We start from the raw sequence: 16,949 nt of genomic DNA on the forward strand, positions 1-16,949 counted from the left end.
TTAAGGACAGAGAGGGCAGGATTTTGTCCTCATGGACACCCCGACTTCCCACTGCCCGGCACAGTGTCTGGCGTATAGTAGGTACTCGCTACATGTTTGTCAAATGACTGCATGAATGATACTGATATTATTGTTATGAGCAGTTTACAGATGAGGAAACTGAGGTTAGAGAGCATAAATACTGTAACTAATAAGATATGGGTCAAGGTTGCAATGGCAAGTCTGTTGTTTGTATCTGCAGCCCCCTGCCACAATCAGGGGCTCTCAGATCCAGAATTCCTTACGTAGGATGCCAAAGGCCGGGTCGAGATCTCTGTGCAGGCTCGTGGGAAGCCAGCCTAAAACCTGGAAACCTTAACCTCCGTCTCCTGTTGCTTCTCAGGTTCAGGGACATTTATGTAGAGGATGCTTGGGGAGTGGGGGTGGGAAATGGGGCAGATTGACCTTCCTGACCACGGGGTGGGAGAAGGAGTCCTAAACTGGAACTCTGCACCCTCAGGTCCAGTCCCGACTATGGAGTGACTTGCTGTGTGACCTCAGACAAGTACCACTGCCTTTCTGGGTTCTAGTTTCCCCAACTACAAAATGAAAGAGGGGCTCCCACCTAAAGGGGTGAAAGCATCCTAATGGCTCTGCTCTTACGGTTCTGTATCGGTCAGGACTTTCTTGGTTGCAAGTGATGGAAAATCCCACTCATGCTGGCTTAGGGAAGGACAAGGGAGGATTTTTCTGGCTAACCAAGGAGTTTTTGGGGAGTGTTCTCATTCAGGTATGGCTCGATCCAGGTGCTCTGACAAAGAGTCAGTCTCTGTCTCGGCCTCTATCTGTTTATCGGTCAGTCTGTCCCTCTCCCTCTCTCTCTGTTGTTTTTCCTCCACTCTGGGCTCTGCTTTCCTGTGTATTGGCTCCATTCTCACGCAAGCTATCCCTATGGGATGGCGGATCGTTTCCAGCAAGCCAGGCTTTCATCGTGTCTTCCCTGAGCCCCCGGCAACAACAGCAACTCCCTTCGCCCCAGAGTTCAGGCAAAAGGTCCACATTGGCTCTGATTGGACAAACATGGGTCACATGCTCATCCCGGACCAATCACTGTGGCCAAAGAAGCAGCGTCCCCTGGTTAGCTAAGCCGGTGTCACAGAACCACATCTGGCTATGAGGGTGTGGGTGATAAGAGCCACATCATGAAACTGGAGGAAGAGCAGTTTTCCAGAAAAAAAAACCTGGAATCATTTCCAGAATAAGGGAATAGATGCTGGGCAGGGAAACATTTTAAAAAATCCATTACAGAGTCTGAATTACACCTGGTCCAACTGAGACCAAGGAGACTTACCTCCATTCATTGTTTCTCTGGTGGGTCCAGAGAATCCCTCTTGGGTCTTAGGGGTCCCCCAGCTCCAAAACCAGCCAGGCATTGCCTGCACTGTCACTGCACACCCGGGATCAGCTCACTTCCTCTCTCTTCCTCCATGTTCTGATCTGAAAGACGATCTTCCCGTATTTCCCCCACAGCTCAGGGAGGAAGTCCATGTTTACTTCCTCAAAGGTGGCTGAGGGATGAGGCTCTTCTTGCTGGCCCCTGAGGTCACACCAGCCCTCAGAAGAAACTGAGAAACTCCTAGTAATTTTCGCTAAAGAAGATGGTTCAAGGGTTGTGTGTGTTTCCTCTGCCTGCTGTAATAAATTACTACAAACTAAGTGGCTTAAAGCAACACACGTCTATTCTTTGACAATCCAAACCCCAAAATGGGTCTCACTGGGTGACTAGCATGGTGCCAGCATGGCTGTGTGCCTTCTGGAGGCTCTGAGGGGAATCCGTTTCCCTGTCTTTTCCAGCTTCTAGAGGCCCCTGCACTCCTCAGCCCACGGCCCCTTCCTCCACCTTCAAAGTTAGTAGCACAGCATCTTGCAGTCTTTCTCACACCTCTGTTCCCTGCTTATAAGGACTCTTGTGATTACACTGGGCCCTGCCAGGTCATCTGGGATAACCTCGTCACGTCAAGAGCGATCTAACTCAATCCCATCGGCAAAGCCCCTTCTGCTGTGTAAGAGGACACATGCGCAGGTCCTGCGACGTGGACGTCTCTGGATCCGTTATTCTGTTGACCACAAAAGTCATTCCACTCATTCCCCTGCTGCCTGGTCCTCCACCCAGACTGGACCAGTGAAAATTTACTTTGTCTTGTAGAACGGCCTTACGGTGGATTAGGACGGAGTAGAAATTCTCCACATTCACACAAGCACACACAAACACAAATACAAACACAAACACGGAGGCTTCTCACCTCCTCTAGATTGCCAGCAGTGCATGGCACACACACAAATTCATTCTTTCATTCAGCAACTATTTATGAAGCACCTACTATGTGCTTGACACTGCACTGGGGCTGCCATGGAGATGAAGACAGGGTCACACTCAGGGAGCTTACAGCCCAGTGCAGGACAGAAACATCAAACCAAATAAATACGTCCAGATCTGTGAAAGAAATGAGAAGAAACAAACAAAAAACTTCACAAATGAGTACTAATTTATTCATCAATCTACTCAGCCAATACTTATTAAAGGCCTACTATGTCCCAGCCATGTGGAGGTACTAGTGAATGGGGCAGAGCCAGCCCGCGTCCTCGTCCTCATGGAGTGTACACGCTAATGTGCAAAACAACAATTAAACATGTGACAGCAGTGGAGATCGGCTAGGAAGAGGGAGCACCCAGAATGGGGGTGTTGACAAAGGGAAGCAGTGACTGTGTATCTGTTATCCCTAGCTGAGTAACAAGCCACCCCCCAGCCACCATGGCATTTCTCACGAGTGTATAGGTCAACTGGAAGGTTCTGCTGATCAAGGCTGGTTGGCGCCGATCAAGGCTGGGCTTGAACTTGTGTCTGCAGTCAGCTGGAGGATCAGTTGGGGTTGGCAAGTCTAAAACGGCCTGGCTTATATGCATAGTGGTGGCTGGCTGTCAGCCCATTGGCTGGGCCCTGTGCCTCTCATCTTCCAGCAGGCTAGCTGGGTTTTGCTTACCCAGCAGAGGTGGGGCCCAAGAGATAACAGCAGAAATGTGTACGGCATCTCCTGGCCCAGGGTTGCAACTGGGACAGCCTCTCTTCCACCACATGACATTGTCCAAAGCAAGTCACAAGGCCAGCCCAGGTCCCAGGAGGGCAGGATGGACCCCACCTGTCAATGAGTGCAACAGCATAGTCACACTACCAACAGTAAGGTCAGAGGGAGTGGTGGGGCACGTGGCTGGAGGCCTCACCCAGGTAGAGTTTAAAAACTCTACCACTAGGAAGATGACGGCAGAAAACTGCCCAGGTATTTTTTTTTTTCTCTCTCTCTCTGCACCTGCACCACTCACATTCCACATCTGACCATTGGGAAATTCTTCCTCTGACACCTCCCTGCCTCTGCCTCCTTCTTCATCCTGCTCTGATTCCAGCCTAGGACACCTTTGCTGGGTAAATCTGCCACCGTGGAGCTGAGAAAAGACCCACGAGGCCGCCGGCAGGCCATCCCCAGCACTGAAGGTTCCTGGTGCCTGATGCCAGCACGCTGGACCTCAAGGGGGCCACAGGACTTCTCAGCTTGGCTCTTGATTTTTCAACCACCAAGTCATAAAAGCTTCCACGGAAATGGCCAGGAAAGCCCCTGTAGCCCTTTTGTAGTGCTGGTTTCTGGGTTGGCCTGACCAGCAAGGATCTTTCCAGATCTGCAGTAAAATCTGACCTTCGATTCAACCCGGCTTAATGAGTACGTGCGGCTCACAAAGGCCCGGCACAGTCCCCAGAGCTGCTTTGGGGTGAGGCCTCCAGCCACGGGGCCAGCCCTTCCCTGTGATCTCAGTGCCCCCTCCCAGTCCCCACAGAGCCAGCAGTGGCAGCTGTGGGGCTGCAGTTTGGGAAACGAACTGAGGCAAGAGGAGGAAACACTGAGAGCTGGAGCAAACCTGGCTGCTGGGAAGTCCCCGCAGGGCCAGCCAGACCTCCGGAAGGCCTGGAGGGTCCCAGCCTCTTTGCTTGCACAATGTAATGAGGCTGTTATCAGGGTGGACCGAGCATCAGACTGCCTTAGTTCAAAGTCCTGCCCTGCCGCTCACCAGCTTGTGATCTGAACACGTGGCTCACCCTCTCTGAATGCATATTAGCCATCCTCAAGATGGGGTTAAGAGCATCCACCGCCCAGGCTCACTGTATGGACGAAAGAAGAGCCACGAGGAAAGCTCAATAAATATTAGCTCTAATTGTTATTGCAGGCTTGGAGCACACCTCACTAATTTGGAAGGCCCAGCGCAGAAGAACCACGCCCAGCCCAGCAATGAGAAAGCTTGTGTTCTAGTTCCAGTTCTGGTACTGAGACACTCTGTAGACACACCCTGGAAAAAAGGACTCATCCCCCGGTATCAAGAAGGAGAGAGGCCTGGGGGGTGGCGCTTAGTCTCATCATGCAAACAGCACCCCCAATCGCCCACCAAGGGCCAGGCCCTGGGCTGGACCCATCGTCTGCATCATCACCGCAACCCTCCCCCATTTCACAGATTAGGAGATGGGGCCTAGCCAGGAGTCACCCTCGGCCTTGACCCCAGCCCCAAGCTCTCCATGTTCGTAGTTGTGTCGCCAGGCTCTGAGCACTTAGGCTACAAACGGAGCACAGACTCTGAGGGCTGGGGTTGCTGCTGCTCCTGCAAACAGCCCATGCTCCCAGTCTAGAAAAATCCTCCAGAAGATGACAGTTCCAGTTGATGGGACTGACAAGCCCCCCACAGGAAGGCAGTCTCCAGCTGACCACTGTTCCGTGAGGCTGTCTGAGCAGGCTTCGCTATGCACGCATAATAGCGACAGCGCAAACAGCAGCAGCAGCAGCCTCAGCTGGCTCGGCGGGGCTTGGCTCAGCGTGTGCGGGGTGCTGAGCTAAGTCTTCCCACACGGCGTGTGCGGGGTGCTGCGCTGTCTTCCAGATCCGCGTGTGCAGGGCGCTGTGCTGTCTTCCGGTTCGGCGTGTGCGGGGCGTTCTGCTAAGTCTTCCGGCTTGGCGTGTGCGGGGCGCTGTGCTAAGTCTTCCGGCTGGGCGTGTGCGGGGCGTTCTGCTAAGTCTTCCGGCTTGGCGTGTGCGGGGCGCTGTGCTAAGTCTTCCGGCTGGGCGTGTGCGGGGCGTTCTGCTAAGTCTTCCGGCTTGGCGTGTGCGGGGCGCTGTGCTAAGTCTTCCGGCTGGGCGTGTGCGGGATCCTGTGCTAAGTCTTCCGGCTGCATTCGCACTCTTTCCCTCCGACTCAACCATGGCAGTGAGGCACTGTTTTGTTTTGCTTTGCTTCTCAATTTTACTGTGGTAAAATACACCTAAAATTCACCATCTTAACCATTTTTAAGTGTACAGTTCAGTGGCATTAAGTACCTTCATAATGTTATACAACCATCACCATCTCCAGAACCCTTTCATTTTCCCAAACTGAAACTCTGTCCCTGTTAAACACTAACTCCCCACTTCCCTGCTCCCCCACCCCTAGTGACCACCCTTCTGCTTTCTGTCTCTATGAAATGGACTGCTCTAGAGAGCTCCTATATGTGGAATCATACAGTATTTGTACTTTTGTGACTGGCTTTTGTCACTTAGAGTAATGTCCTCAAGGTTCATCCATGCGGGAGCCTGTGTCAGAATTCCCTTCCTTTTTAAGGCTGTATAATATTCCATTGTGTGGATGCACCACGTTTTGCATATCCATTCATCTATTGATGGGCACCTGGGTTGCTTCCACATTTCTGCTGTTGTGAATAATGCTGCTATGAACATAGGTGTCTCTTCTAGACCCTGCTTTCAATTCTTTTGGGTTTGTATCAAGAATTGCTGGAATTGCTGGATCAAGTGATAACTCTATTTTCAGTTCTTTGAGGAGCTGCTATACTGTTTTGCACAGCAGCTGTGCCATGCCCACCATCAGTGCAAAAGGGTTCCAGTTTCTCCACATCCAGCAAGGTATTGTTTTTAAGCCCCATCTTACTGAAGGGGAAACTGAGGCCAAGAGAGGCTGGGTCACTTGCTCCAGGTCCTCCAGTTAGGAAGCAACAGAGTCAGGACTAAAACCCAGACCCAACCAAGCTCTGAGCCCTCACACTGCTCCCGTGCCCTTGCAAGGATGCAATTCACTCGGCCCCTCATTCGGAGCTGGAGCTGCAGGTTTAGAGTCACAGTTGTGCTGTAAGGCAGGGGTGGTGCAGTGTCAGGAGCACACATCAGAAGCTGCCTGGGCACCCATCCAGCTCCCCCCGACAGGAGCCACTCTGATCCTCAATTTCCTCAAATATACCACAGGAATGGGAGACATTTGGGATTTTCATGATGATAATAAATGTAAAATTTTAAAAATCACACTTGGTACATAGTAAATGCCCAATCAATTATTATTTAGTCTGGTCCATGCTCCTTACAGAGAGATAGTGTGTGGAAATTCCTGGAAGCAAAACAGCATGACGTCTTCAGGGATGTTCAAGCAGCAGGGAGCAGGGGATGCGGGGAGGAGCAGGCCCAGGCTGCAGGGGCAGACGGATGGCCAGACCTCCAGCAACCTCAGGCCATGCGATGAATGTTATCTCAGGGCCACCAGAGGGTTTGTGCAGGGGCATGATGGGGGCACATTTCCATTTTAGAAAGCCCATCTGGAAAATCCAGAAAGAAAGAGGCCAGAGAGGAGACTGTGGAGTAATCAGGAGAGAGACGATTGGGACCAGAACCAGGCTGGCTGGGCTGGCTTGGAGGTGGATGGCTAGAGCTTGGGCATATATGAGATGGAAGGGTCCAGGAGCCCTTGCTTCACTGTGAGGGATGAGGGAAAGGAGGCAAGGATAACTCTGTAGTCCTCGAGGATGCCTGAGGAATCATTCACTGAGCCAGGGGACTAGGCCAAGGAAAACTGTCATGCCCATTTCTGGGTCCACTTTGGCCCACTGGTGCCATAAGCCTTGGTGCCAAGGCATGGTCACCATGTTCCAGGTGTGGTATGAGCCATGAGGACTCTAGCAGCACCATCTCCTCCCTTGTTCCCCACACCATACCTCCATGAATGCAGCCCACGTGAGGGGTTAAGAGGGAGATGGGCCCATTTCCTCAGCCAGCTTGTCTCCTCTCAGTGGCCAGTAAATGGTCCTCGAAAGAGGAAGACGGCCGGCCAAGGTTTCTGCAGTGAAGGTCTCTTTCCTTCCTAAAGAGACAACCCGGGGCTTGAACCCCAGCTGCACTAGCACTGCTAAATGATCTTGGGCAAGTTCCTGAACTCCTCTGCTGTTTCCTCATCTTTAAAATAAAGACAATCAAAGGAATTTAGACATGAAAAGTCCTTTGTATCCAGGATGCAGTAGAGGCTCTATCCACTGTAGCTGCATTGTTGCTCTGATGGCCATTGGTACTGGTAGTGGTGGTGGTGGTTAGTGTGATGACTGCCGATGAAAAAAGTCAAAGTCTGAAAAATATTTAAGGAGATTTATTCTGAGCCAAGTATGAGTGACCAAGACCTGTGACACAGCCCCAGGAGGTCCTGAGAACATGTGCCCAAGGTGGTTGGGTTGCAGCTTGATTTTGTACATTTGAGGGCGACAGAAGGTACAGGCAGACATCTATCAATACATGTAAGGCGTACATTGGATTGGTCTGGAAAGGTGGGACAACTCGAAGTGGTAGGGGGGCTTCCAGGACATAGGTGCATTCAAAGATTTTCTGATTGGCAATTGGTTGAAAGATTTCAGTTACTATCTAGAGACCTGGAATCAACAGAAAGGAGTGTCTGGGTTAAGATAAGGGGTTGTGGAGACCAAGGCTCTTACTCTGCAGATGAAGCTCCAGGTAGCAGGCTTCAGAGAGAGTAGTTGGTAAATGTCCCCTATCAGATCTAAAAAGGTGCCAGACCTTTAGTCAATTCTCTCCGGAATCAGTGAAAAGACCTAGAAAGGGAAGAAGATTCTCTGCAGAATGTAGACTGTCTCCATCTCCATCTCCATCTCCATCTCTTATGTCTTCTCCACAAGAGACAGCTTTTCAGGGCCACTTCAAAATATGTCAAAGAAATCTATTTTGGGGGAAAATACTTTGATTTCTTTCAGGGCCTGCTATCTGTCATGTGATGCTATGCTAGAGTCAGGTTGGAATTTGGTATCTTATTGCTACAAAGAGCCTGTTTTGTCAGTCTTAAGGTCTCTCTGGTTTAATGTCAATGCTGGTCAGCTGTGCCTGCACTCCAAAGGGTTTCATGAGGCATGTCTGACCCCCCTGCCCATCATGACCTAAACTAATTTTTTGGGTTGACTTTGGAAAGTCCTCGGCCAAGAGGAGGGTCCATTCAGTCAGTGGGAGGCATAGAATCTTATTTTAGTTACACATGATGGTGTTGTTTTTGGTGGTGGTGGCCCTGGCGGTACCGGCGGTGCTGGTGGTGGTGGTGGTACTTGTGATGTTACTGTTTGTGGTATTGTTGTTTGTATTGCTGCTGGTGGCCCTGGCAGTACTTGTGGTGGCCCTGGCAGTACTGGTGGTGTTGATGCTGGTGGCCCTTGCAGTACCAGCAGTTTTGGTGTTGGTAGTGGTATTTGTGATGTTAGCGTTTGTGGTATTGTTGTTTGTATTGCTAGTGGTGGCCCTGGCAGTATTGGTGGTGTTGATGGTGGTGGCCCTGGCAGTATTGGTGGTGTTGATGGTGGTGGCCCTGGCAGTATTGGTGGTGTTGATGGTGGTGGCCCTGGCAGTATTGGTGGTGTTGATGGTGGTGGCCCTGGCAGTATTGGTGGTGTTGATGGTGGTGGCCCTGGCAGTATTGGTGGTGTTGATGGTGGTGGCCCTGGCAGTATTGGTGGTGTTGATGGTGGTGGCTCTGGCAGTATTGGTGGTGTTGACGGTGGTGGTGGTATTTGTGATGTTAGTGTTTGTGGTAGTGTTGTTTGTATTGTGAGTGGTGGTCCTGGTGATGTTTATGTGGTTGCTGTTGATGGTGGTAGTGGTGGCACTGGTGGTGGTGGTGATGGTGGTGACGTGTGGCTCCACAGGACCCACTGAAAGGCAAGGATCAGCCTGGCTGCAAACTGAGTTAGCATCTGACTCAGTTGCTTGCTCCTGGCCTGGAGCTTCTGGGGTTTCTGATCCCTTCACTCCAATCCATGAATCCCTCCCAGCAGGGATGACAGCCTGACCCAGGGGCTCTGGGAAAGAGGGGTTTTCATCCTACATGAGGAGGAACCACACCACCCTCCAAGGGAAAAAGCAGTCACTGGCAGCCCTCAAGGTGCAATTGACAGTCTCCTGGGTTTCTGGGGCCATTTGTCCTGGTCCTGCTCGGCTCTCTGCCCATCCCTGCTGTGTAAACAGCACTCTCTCTCAGAAGGTCACTGCCCCCTCTTAGCTTTGCTTCCCTAAACACCCTGGACCTGTGATCAGGACTGCCACCTTCTGCCCTGAAGGTAAAAGTGATCCAGCCAGGGGGAGGAGGGGCCTAAGGAGCCAGGTGCAGGAGGTCAGGGGTCAGGGGTTAGGACAGTGGTACAGGCCAGGAGGTGCCTCCCGGCCAGCTGGGCTCCATCACACAGGCACTGCCCCCTCCCCCAGCCCTGCCCCAGAGTTGAGGGAAGGGAAGGCAGGGGAACTAGAAAGAAAGCACGAGGACCAGCCAGCTGGGAGAGGCCAGGTCTGTGGAGCACCTGCTCTGTGCGCAGCAGCTGCTGCCTCAGGTGGAGTCTGTGGTTCCCATGGTTCCTAGAGTGAGGACTCACCCTGCCAGATGGAGGGCTCTGGGTTCTGCTGAGCACCTTCAGGAGTTCAGGTGAGAGGCTGTGGGACTTGAGCTGGGGAGAACTCCATTCCTTTATGGAACATCATACGGTGAAGAATCTGGAGCTGGGGGAACAGTGGGGGCAGGAGGGGTGGGAGCCAAGATGGAGGAGACTGGAGGGAAAGGCAGGCGCTGACCAAGCCAAGCCACAGGCTCTGACGGCTGCGTCATCCAGTCCCAAAGGCACAGACCCCAGAACCCCTGCATTGCTCCTGTGGGCCACCCAGGAAACCCAGATGGGCTCTTATAAACATTGTCTTAGTCTGTTCAGGATGCTATAACAGAACACCACAGACTGGATGGCTTACGAACAACAGAACTTTATCGCTCATCATTCCGGAGGTTGGGAAGTCCAGGATTAAGGCACCAGCAGATTGGGTGTCTGCTGAGTGTGTCCCTCCTGGTTCGTGGATGGCGCCGTCCTCCCATAGAGGCAGGAACAAGGGAGCTCTCTTTGCTCTGGCTTTATATAAGGGCACTCATCCCATCTCTGAAAGCCCCACCCTCCATGACCTAATCACCTCCCAAAGGCTCCTCTTCCTGATTCCATCACAGTAGGGGTGAGGACTTCAACCTAGGAATTTTGGAGGGACCCAAATATATTATCTATACCAAGTATATATATATATTCAAAATGCACATTTAAATTCTCATAGAGAACTCATACACACTTCTTAACAGTCCCACAGAAGCCCCACCCTGAGTCAGGCACACGCATCAGACCCAGAATGAAATGCAATGCTGTATTTCCCTAACTCCACCCATAGCTTCCTTGAATCACTCTTCATCCAGACAGCAGCTTCCCATCCACCGGGGCTGTTCCCATCAGAGGTTGCAGCAAGGTTTCCAGAGGGCCTTGCCGGCTGCAGCAGTGGAGGCTGGGGACACACCTGTCTGCCAGTCACCTGCGCTGCAGGCCACTATCCACTGAGATGGACCACATCCTGCCCATCCTTGAGAGATTCACAAAGACATCATCCAGTCCATCCCCTCCCGCATTCCCAGGCTCCAGGTGTCTCCAAGTCTGCCTTTACTTCGGGGACTTCTGAGCATCCCTGGACACAGGGGTGGAGTAGGGGAAGAGGCTGCTCCACTCCCCACTCAGGGCTGGAGAAACTCACAAAGCACAGACAAGCTCTCTGCTCAGATGCAGACACGACGCGAACCAGCCATGTCTCCTCTGTCGCAGGAACGCAGCTCATGGCTCTGCCCTTGAGCTCCTACCGCTCCAGGCCTCTCTGATTTGTTCGTGCATTGGGGACCTTCCATGAAACTGACCCAGGAAGGGCAGAACATGAAACCCCTTCTCAAAAGCTGCCCACCATCCAACCTCTGGCTTCTCTTCCTCTCTCTCCCAGCCCAGGACGTTTTACCTCCTCTAGAGAGGAGAAGAGGACCCTGGCTCGTTCACCACTTATTCCTTATACATTGACTTCTTTAGGGATGAAAGCTTTGAAAAATTATGTTTTGGAGAATTTTTTGCAAGTGATTTGATTTACAATGCCGACATTTTAGAAGGTCAATAAGCAAAAGTGGTTTTCTCATAACTGGATGAATACTGCTTTACAAAAAAATGAAAAGAAAGTCAAAGCCACTGCTTTGCATGCAAACCCCAGACGTAGCTGTGTTTACCCAGAACAAAATAAAAGGACTTTTGATTAAACTGGTAGAAACTCACCATAGGTTTTGAATTCATACTTGAAAATCACACCCAGTGGGGCTGACATTTTGTTAAATCCATGCTCACAGCAGCTTGGTCCAGAGGGCGACTGGTCTAAACCAACATCTCCATTCATGGTTCCATTCCTGTAATTCCTTAGCCTAAAAACCTGAAGTCATTCCCGAGGGTCTCTTTCACTACACTGCTATCCAATTCATTAGCAAATCCCGCCAGGTCTTCCTTCAAACTACACCCCTCCGCGTGCATCTGCTCTCTGGAAATGCCACTCGATGGTCGCGAAGCTGCTGGCTCCATCCAGACGGCTTTCTCCACAATTGTTTTGTGTCCTTCCCTTTTGTATCAGTTGTGGTGTTGGCTGTAAGTGACAAGGACCTTGATCTGGCTGAAGGAAAGAGTGTTGGCTCCTGAGACTGGAAAGCTGAGGGTAAGTCTGACGGGCGCGGCGGGATTGGGAACTCACGGCATCAACATCCTCTCTCTGTGTCTTAGGCCCACTCTCCACCAGGTTGCTTCCCTCCCAGACTCTTCCCTCATGGGAACAAAATGGCTGCCAGCAATGCTAGATGTACATCCCCTCAAGCTCCCACAGGACAACAGGGCGGGCAGCATCCACTTCCCACAGCCAATCGCCCTGGGCCAGGATCACGTGACCGGCTGATAGGCTCAGGTCTCAGTCATGAGTTCCACCTTTAAGGAAGGTGGGGGCAGAAAATAAGTTTCCCTCAAGCCCTGTGCCTGGGATTGGGGATGGTGGCTCTGCAGAAGGAAAGCAAGATGCAGTGACCAGAGGAGGGCACATGGAGGCCAGGAGACTGAACAGCAGGTGGCCACCTCACCTGTTGCACTGCCCACCCGCTACCTAAGCCCTGCCCGCCCCACCCGCACCTAAGCCCCACCCACTCTCCCACACCTGCAGCACTGCCCACCCCACCCCATCAAAACACCACCCACCCACCCCATCAAAGCACCGCCCACCCCACCCCATCAAAGCACCGCCCACCCCCACCTAAGCACCGCCCACTCTCCCACACCTGCAGCACCGCCCACCCCAGCCCACCTAAGCACCGCCCACCCCACCTGAGCACCACCCACCCTACACCTGCAGCACCTCCCATCCCACCCCACCAAAGCACCGCCCACCCCCACCTAAGCACTGCCCACCCAACCCCATCAAAGCACCGCCCACCCCACCTAAGCACCGCCCACCCCCCCCCCGCTCCATCAAAGCACCGCCCACCCCACCCCACCTAAGCACCGCCCACCCCCACCTAAGCACTGCTCACCCCACTACACCTGCAGCACTGCCCGCCTCACAGAGCAGGGCCCCACCTGCCTCAGAGTAAGAAACCAGCAGCTCCACCACCCCTGGAGGCTGTCTTGGCACAGCACTGGAAACATTCATAAGAACACAGCTGCCTTTTCCGAGATTCAGAGATTGCTCTGGTGCCTGTCACCTGCCCAGGAATCCTGCTTTCCAGCAAAGGTGCCTGTAATTCTAACTTTTAAAGAATGTCTCAGGGCCGGGCGCGGTGGCTCACACCTGTAATCCTGGCACTTTGGGAGGCCGAGGTGGGCGGATCACAAGGTCAGGAGATCGAGACCATCCTGGCTATCACAGTGAAACCCTGTCTCTACTAAAAATACAAAAAATTAGCCAGGCGTGGCAGCATGTGCCTGTAGTCCCAGCTACTCCAGAGGCTGAGGCAGGAGAATCTCTTGAACCCGGGAGGCGGAGGTTACAGTGAGCAGAGATCATGCCACTGCACTCCAGCCTAGGTGACAGAGTGAGACTCCGTCTCAAAAAAAAAAAAGAACAAGAAAAAGAAAAAAATCTTGGGATTAACAGGGAAAAAAAACAGTGACCAGGACCAACGGCTAAAATACATCTCCCCCAACTATTCTGTACATCCACCCAGCAGGAAAAATGATGTTTCTGAAATAATAATTTCTCATTTCCTGGGGCTCTAATAAAACTTACCTTAGACAGCAGTAGCTTCTCTGTTCAAAGAGACGCTGGTAAGTGGTCCGTGTTGTTTTCTTCTACGACCCTGTGTGGAGGCGGGAGAAAGATGAGATGGCAAAGTCTAAGGGATTTCATCATCGCAAGGATCTTCTCTCTCTCCCTTTTTCCTTCTTTCTTGGAGTACTTGATCTCTCTCAGTTATTACTTATAAATTAGGGATTTTAATCAGTTTTATGAAATCATTTTGAGGATTAAACGATCATTTCAATGGAAAATACTGAGGTCACCGCCTGATGTGTAGTATGTGCCCAGTAAATGGTAGGGTTAAAAAAAATCAGTATCTGGCCGGGTGCAGTGGCTTACACCTGTAATCCTAGCACCTTGGGAGGCCGAGGCAGTCAGACTGCCAGAGCTTGGGAGTTCAAGACCAGCCTGGCCAACATGGTGAAACCTTGTTTTCACTAAAATATGAAAAATGAGTTGGGTATGGTGGCATGCACCTGTAGTCCCAGCTACTCGGGAGGCTGAGGCATGAGAACTGTGTGAAACCAGGAGGCAGAAGTTGTAGTGAGCCAAGATCGCCCCACTGCACTCCAGCCTGGGCAACAGAGCGAGACTCTGTCTCCAGAAAAAAAATCAGTATCATGGTGAGAGCAAGAATTGTTAATGCAGAAATGTTCCTGCCCCAACTGCACCCTGACCTCCCCAGACTAATTCAAAATGACATGTTTGCCAGATATTTTAGAACAAAAAACTGGAGAATGGAACAAGAGAGACAAGATCAGAAAGATGGGCCCAAAGCGGCTCTAACCCACCTAGGGAAGCTGTCACTCTCCATATGAAGAGAGTGGGGAAGTAAGGAGTGAATCTGGCACTGCTGGAGGTGGGTGAGTGTAAGGCTCATGATCAGCTGTGGGGGCAGGGGTTGGGAGGGGAGGACAGGGAACTTGAGGAGCGAGGTTACGGGTTGTGATGTAGATACTCGTTGATACTGTCTTCGAGATGCCAGTGCACGCTGCAATAGTCCCTGGACGGTGCTTCTTTATACGAGACCCTGTTCAGAGACTGGGACCTGTGGGGCCCCAGCTTTTCCCAGGGCACACTGCTGGTTCCCTCCGGGGTGCAGGGAGCAGAGGTGCATGCAGGTTCTCTCAGATGATGAGAGTTTGTTTCAGGAAAACCCTGGGAAGCAAAGAAGACAGAAAACAGCTTAAAAGGCCGGCATCCTAAAAGGGGGCTCCCTGGAGATCCTGGGACTCCACAGAACTGGCGGCACTTTCCTGCTGGAGCCGGGCATGTCCTCTCCCCACTCGCTGGACACTCACCATTGTGAGTCAGCCCCAGACCCCCTCTTAAGTGCTCCTTTGTGGGCTCCCTAAGGGAGTCGGCCTAACTGCTTGGCCATCACCACCAGCACTGCACGTCCCTGGTGGCATTGCTGTCCTGGCCAAGCCATAGATGGCTTCTCTGGAGGTAAGCGTCTAACCCTGCCGTGGGTGCCATGATGTGCCACCCAGATCCTCCCTCAGATCTGAGGCACATTCCCCAGGCTGCTGGGAGTGTTGATGGCTGATCATTCTAGCAGAGTCCTTCTCCAGGAATTGTCTTCAGGTTCTGACAGCCACCTGCCTCAAAGTCAGGCCCCTTCCTGGGGTGGCCCACGTGCAATGAATGGTCAAGGAAAAAGCAGAAAAGTCCAGGCCCCATTTTCCCCTATTCATGACCTTCCTGAAGGGCCATCTTGACTCCAGACTTCTGTGAGTTAGCTGAGGTCTTGGCTGTGACATCTCTAAAGCCCAGCTTCTCCCTCCCTGCACATGTTCATCCTGGAAACCCTCCCCAGTGACCTTCTTTCACACCAATTTCACCTCCTAATCTGCTTCCTTAGAAACCCATCTATAACAATCCCTAGGCCAGGTAGCTATGAGAGAGGCATAGGCCTAGAGTTGCCAGATTTCATTAATAAAAATATAGGCTGGCCAACCAATGTTAATTGCAGACCAACAACAAATAATGTCTTAGTGTAAGTATGCCCCATGCCATATTTGGGGATATTAATACTCAAATATTATTTGTTGTTGACGTGAAGTTCAAATCTAACTGGGCATTCTGTATTTTATCTGCGAACCCTAGAAGGATCATGGAGTAGAGAATATAGGATCTAGGTCCAAATGGGCCTATGGCCACGGCAGACATTCGGAGCATCACAGGCTCCTGTTACACACGCAGCTCAGCTCGGATTTCTCCTGTAAGAAATAAAACAACTCAAATGTAATGCTATTTTTTTGTTTAAAAGAATAATAAAAATAAAAACTACCATGTATTGAGGACTAACTCAATTCCAGACCATGTGCTAAGTATTTCAAAGCTGTTAATTCATTGTTAACCCATTCAGTCGTCACAACTTTTTGAGGTAAGCATATATCAGTTAGCATCAAGTCCAATAAGAGTCACAGAAAACCCAAACTGTCTGTGGTTTAAAGAAAATTTAGAAGTTCAGAGGTAAGCAATGCAAGGCTGGGATTGGGAAACTCCAACCCTTTCCTCTTGTTTAACCCTGTGTGGTCTATATTCTCAGGGTCACCCACGTGGTCCAAGATGGCTGCTGGAGATCCAGCCATTACACAAAACTCCAGTCAGCAAGAAGGAAGAAGCAACAAAGAAGGACATCACCCCCCTCCCCTTTAAGGACACTTTCTAGAAATTATAAGAGCACATGTTTATGCCCCTTTTGACAGAACTCAGTCACATACATGATCTGGGTGCAAGAAAAAATGCAAAATGTGATTTTTTTTTTTTTTTTTTTTTGGAGACAGAGTCTTGCTCTGTTGCCCAGGCTGGAATGCAGTGGCACAATCTCGGCTCACTGCAACATCCACCTCCTGGGTTCAAGCGATTCACCTTTCTCAGCCTCCCAAGTAGTTGGGATTATAGGCGCTTGCCACCATGCCAGGCTAATTTTTGTATTTTTAGTAGAGACGGGGTTTCGCCATGTTGGCCAGGCTGGCCTCGAACTCCTGATCTCAGGTGATCCACCCACCTCAGCCTCCCAAAGTGCTGGGATTACAAGTGTGAGCCACCATGCCCAGCCTGCAAAATGTGATTCTTTATTCCAGTTTGTCACAGGTCCAAGTAAGAATCAGAGTTTTTCTTGCTAAGGAAGAAGGGGAGATGCATAATGAGGGACAATGATCAGATTTTGCCACAAATAGGTGCTATTCTTGTTATCCTTGCTTTTAGATAAAATTGAGGCTCAGAAAGATTAAATAACTTACCTAGGGTCATGCAACTCCCAGCCTGCCCCTACAGCCTGTGCCTGCAATAACCACTATCATATAATTCCATTTAATTAAATTTCAGAGATGCCAATTACCTAAGGAGGGTCCAATGACAGGCAAATTCTATTTTTTAAAAAAATCTAACATTCAAACAAATTGAGCATTCAGACATCACAACTTTGTCAAAAACCCTAACCATCACAGCAAATGTAGAAAAACATAGCAGAAA

The 16,949-nt window shown here is 51.0% G+C and overlaps 1 long non-coding RNA gene across 1 annotated transcript; it reads right to left on the reverse strand.

Annotated features, from left to right (window-relative positions):
- Positions 1-7,452: 7,452 nt before the first annotated feature.
- Positions 7,453-15,104, reverse strand: LOC107969927 (uncharacterized). The gene is made up of 5 exons (XR_008541261.2): positions 14,258-15,104; positions 13,458-13,527; positions 11,477-11,861; positions 9,740-9,863; positions 7,453-7,744 (listed from the first exon to the last, which is right to left on the reverse strand). It is a non-coding gene; the product is annotated as an uncharacterized LOC107969927 (long non-coding RNA).
- Positions 15,105-16,949: the final 1,845 nt, after the last annotated feature.

Source organism: Pan troglodytes, chromosome 21 (genome assembly GCF_028858775.2).
Source record: "Pan troglodytes isolate AG18354 chromosome 21, NHGRI_mPanTro3-v2.0_pri, whole genome shotgun sequence".
NCBI lineage: Eukaryota > Metazoa > Chordata > Mammalia > Primates > Hominidae > Pan > Pan troglodytes.